Here is a 5,000-nt window from a genome sequence, read left to right on the forward strand (position 1 = left end):
TACTACTTGCTTACTACTTACTACTATAATGATACTGACTTTTACTTTATTTTGATATATGCTTTGTTGTGTTTTATTAGTATGCTTGCTATGTGGCAAGCATACTATTGTTATCCGACCGTTTATTCTTATTTTCTTTTGTTATTCTATGAACCATATTTTTAGCCAGAATGCTTCTGAGGCCCTGGATGACACCAAGGAAGGTCACGGACCGAAAGCTTGGCTATTATATAAGGAAAAGGATTTAATTGTGAAGACATTTTTTTTCTTTCACAGCCGGAATACTTCGAAATAGAGAGTCCGTTTCAATAGTTCCGTAAGTTCCATTATTGTTATTCATTTATTGTTGTTGTTGTGGTCGTCAGCCATTGCATCTCCCCAGGGGAAAAAAAAGAAAACAAAAACGGAAAATGGTCACTATTTTTATCTGTTTGCTTTTGCTTTGCCACGCCTGATCTGTTTCTCATCCCTTGTCATGTTGGACTCCAACAATTCCTTGTGTTTCGCCAGAGGGTTAAAGAAAAGAAAACATAACAAACAAACAATGAAACACGGTAGGCATACATCTCTGTGTGTGTGTGTGTGTGTGTGTGTGAGAGAGAAAGAGAGAAAGATAGAGAGAGAGAGAGAGAGAGAGAGAGAGAGAGAGAGAGAGAGAGAGAGAGAGAGAGAGAGAGAGAGAGGGGGGAGAGAGAGAGGGAGAGAGAGAGAGAGAGAGAGAGAGAGAGTGGGAGAGAGGGAGAGAGAGAGGGCGGGGGATAGGGAGAGAGAAAGAGAGAGAGAGAGGGGTAGAGAGAGAGACAAAGAGAGAGAGAGAGAGAGACAGAGAGAGAGAGAGAGAGAGAGAGAGAGACAGAGAGAGAGAGAGAGAGAGAGAGAGAGAGAGAGAGAGAGAGAGAGAGAGAGATGTGTTGGGTAGTTGAGTACTTATCTAGAGGAAGAGGAAGCGGAGCTGCTTTAGACAGAGCAGAGTAGACACTTTTTCCTGGTGAACCAGTAGCCTGTAAGTAACAGGCTACTGGCACACTGCCCTTTCACGCGTCTCCGCAGGCGGGGTTTAGTCAAAAGATGCTTGCACGCGGTTGGAGCAACCTCATATGAATGACATGACACTTCGACCACTCACGTTGAAGCTTTGTGACGTAGGACGTGTCGTCACGTAAGCGCCGCCAGGTCGGGAACCAAAACAGAACAACGTCCTTTAGAAAATCAACTTGAGGTATTTTGGATAACACTGCTGAAATTGCTGCTTCCATCCCGACGCATGATAACTCCTCGCACGCCGCCATTACTGTTGTGATTCAGGGAGGGGGCGGGCACAGCCGAACTACCCTGGGGAGGGTGTTGCGTTCGATAAACGTCATACCCACTGAAATCCCTCCCTACGATCCTGATTCGTCGAGCTGCCCCGTTTATTTCGTAAACGGAGGAGGAGAGCGAATCACAGGTGCACCAGAAGGTTTGTGTAGCCCAGCCCCCTGGGCGTCAACACATAGCTTCTGGTTCACCAGGAAATAGTCACTTCCCTTTCATCAGGAAATATCCACATCCAGCCCCTCTCATGCAACACACTGGTGAGTGTGTGTGTGTGTGTGTGTGTGTGTGTGTGTGTGTGTGTGTGTGTGTGTGTGTGTGTGTGTGTGTGTGTGTGTGTGTGTGCCTGAGTGCGTGCGTGCGTGCGTGCGTGCGTGCGTGCGTGCGTGCGTGCGTGCGTGCGTGCGTGCGTGCGTGCGTGTGTGTGTGTGTGTGTGTGTGTGTGTGTGCGTGCGTGCGTGTGCGTGTGCGTGTGCGCGTGTGTGTGTATGTGCGTGTGCGTGCGTGCATGTGCATGCGTGTGTGTGTGTGTGTGTGTGTGTGTGTGTGTGTGTGTGTGTATGCTTGCTTGCGTGTCACCGGAGTTAAAACAAACCAACTGCATCCTGCCGGAAACTGAAAACTGTTGGTAAGAGAAATGGAAAGCTGGTGAAAAGAGAGAGCATGACATAGCAGGATAGAATGAAAGAAAGAGAGAGCATGACATAGAAGAATAGAGTAAAAGAAAGAGAGAGTGATTTGTAGTATAAACAAGGTCCGCAGACCTTAGGCAGGTCACATGAGCAAATATGTTCACGACCGACTGACTGATAGACCTGCTTTTTCCTCCAAAAAAATCTTCATTCCTTCATCTAATGATTAGATTCTAATATTTTGATTCCTTCATCTCCTCTCTCATGACTTCATTCCTCTCGCTTCTCCTCGATCCCCTCTCTGTTTCCTCAAGGCCCTCAGCTCATTTTCTCACCTGTTTTTTACTTTTCCACCGCTATTTCATTCCCTCCTCCACCTACCTCTCTTTACTGTAGCCCATCTGTCTGTCTCTCTCTCTCTGTCTCTCTCTCTCTCTCTCTCTCTCTCTCTCTCTCTCTCTCTCTCTCTCTCTTATCTATTTGATTATGTTTTAAGGCAGCCTCGTGAATCCTTGAGCACCAGTTCATTTATTGAGTGTTAAATGCCAAAACCTCTTCCCACCATGCTTCATTGCCAGTCTCCTCTCTTCTCCCCTTCACTCACTGCAGACAGACATTGTGTGTGTGTGCGTGCGTGTGTGTGTGCGTGCGTGTGTGTGTGTGTGTGTGTGTGTCTGTGTGTGTGTCTGTGTGTGTGAGTGTGTGTGTGTGTGTGTGCGTGCGTGAGTGCATGCATGATTGCGTGCCTGTCTGTCTGTGTGTGCGTGCGTGTGTCCGCGCTTGTGTCCGCGCTTGTGTGTGTGTGTGTGTGTGTGTGTGTGTGTGTGTGTGTGTGTGTGTGTGTGTGTGTGTGTGTGTGTTTGTGTGTGTGTGTGTGCGTGTGTGTGTGTGTGTCCGTGTGTCCTTTCCCCTCCGCTTACATCTTTTCCGGTAACCGTCACACTCTCGGTCTCTTCATCTTTCTTTCCTAATAAAGGGATGTTGTAAACCAAGTCACTCGGAGGATTTTTCAAGTTTTATAGAATGCGCTTGTGTGAAAAACTTAGTCAATTGTTTCATAGACGAATATTAAATCTACTCAAATTCATTTGTTCCCTCCACCCACCCGATTTGCCAACTCTTCCTTCTTCAATCTCATCACCCTTTCCGACTCACTCAAACCCAGACTCTTAACAGCGGAAAATCACTGACAGCAGGAGAACTAAACACAGGGCTTGCTTGGGAGAGAAATCGGGCCCGGGCACTTTTGACTTAAAGAGGCCCCTCAAAATTAACTGACTCACTGGTGGGCCCTGCACCCTCGTGGTTCCCTATTTTCAGAAATGTAAAATAATAATCCTAATTTTATTTTACATTTCTATAAATAGGGGCCCACATAACAAGGGTGAGGGGCCCACCAAGTAACGGTAGGGACACATACACGCGAATTTGCGAACTTTGCCATTCATTCCTATGAGAGAGGCGAAGGCAAGCGATGGCGAGGCGAAGGCAAGCGATGGCAAGCGAACAGGAGCGAAGCGAAGCGAAATTATTAAAGAAAGTTTAATGTTATGCAAATGAGGAGCGAATTCGCCTGCCATGGCCCAATCAAATCAACAACATAACTGTTCCATTCCATTTGATTCGCCGCGACGACCTGATGACGGTTGAATTTCGCCTCTCTTCGCTTCGCCTCGCTTCGCCTCCTATGTGTCCCTACCGTAAAGCCTGCAATGCCAGATGGCCAGTCCAGCCCTGGCTGAACAGGATGAGGTGGAGGAGGAAGAATTGTATAATGGGAAGCAGAAAAAGGATAGACAGATGAAGAATTCATAGGAATTGTATAATGGGAGGTAGAAAAGATGGCATAGACAGAAGATGAACTCATTGGTGAATAGTGGTGAAATCTCAGATGGAAATGGGACAATGAGAAAAAGGCGTCTGAAGAAAGGTTTCTACCCAAAACCAAAAAATAAGTGGGAACAAAAGACCCTGGTTGTAGCAGACTTTTCTCTGTTTTTAAAATGAGAAAAAGGGCAATGGGAGGTGGCTGGCCTGGCTAACTAGTGGTCAATAACTTCAGTGGTTCACTAACAATAATTTCAGCAGTAGCACACGTGAGGGTGGCGCAATGACAGACAATGCCACAATTGTATGGAATTTTTTGTTGTTTGTTTTTATTTGACTATCTACCGCAATAACCATATTCATTGTAGCATATAAACCACCTATTATTATTAATTAATTAATTAATGGCCATTAGATGCCATTGCGCCACCTGACATCTGAGCCCATATAAAAAAACGTCTGTTACCCCTAGACTGACTGACTCTGTTATGCAGAGGTCAGACGGAACCCCTGCATTTTGGATAGAGCAAGCTCCAGTGGTGCTAGTGGTTAGCAGGAAGCTAGCCAGAGACACGGTTGGTTTCTATCCTTGTCCATCAGATTATGGTGCTGTCATTGTCCAGTGAATAGAGGATTTTACTTTTACTTTGTTTTTTTTCGGGCATTTTTCCCCACCACTGTATGCTTGGAGGAGAGCCCGAAGATGAAAGGCTCGGCGGCCAGGCTGGTCCACCATGTGACTCTGGCTCTGGGACGGAGGTAAGCACCAGACTGGAATGGGCTGAAATGAATCTACATACTGATATTCATTACATGCTGAGATGGTGATTGGTGGTGGCCGGGGATAAGGTTGATTAAAGGACATCCAAACTGGACCGGTCTGGACTGGATGGACGGCCTCTGGTAAACAGGTACCTGTACCGCATTCCAGTTGGGTGAAGTTATGGTGGACAGCTCTTGGGTCGACATGAAACAACACACAGGAGTGTAGAGTAGAGAGGCAAAAGAAAGGTTGAGATGGTGTTGGCTGGAGATACCGAAATAAAACAACACACAAGAGTGTAGAGAGGCAGAAAAGCGGTTGAGATGATGGTGTTGGCTGAGGATACGGATGACAAAGGAGATCCAGATGGGATGAACGCTGAACTGGACCAAACCAGCCAAAGAGGACTGGACAGGATGGGTCTGGCAAGCAGGTTTGGCACATTGCTTCTGGTACTGGTACCA

The 5,000-nt window shown here is 46.6% G+C and overlaps 1 protein-coding gene across 1 annotated transcript in view; it reads right to left on the reverse strand.

The window, feature by feature from the left end:
• Window positions 1-5,000, reverse strand: part of LOC134436687 (RNA-binding motif, single-stranded-interacting protein 3-like) — a 388,892-nt gene that overhangs the window by 249,054 nt on the left and 134,838 nt on the right. The window lies entirely within an intron of this gene.

This window comes from Engraulis encrasicolus, chromosome 20, assembly GCF_034702125.1.
Source record: "Engraulis encrasicolus isolate BLACKSEA-1 chromosome 20, IST_EnEncr_1.0, whole genome shotgun sequence".
Lineage (NCBI taxonomy): Eukaryota > Metazoa > Chordata > Actinopteri > Clupeiformes > Engraulidae > Engraulis > Engraulis encrasicolus.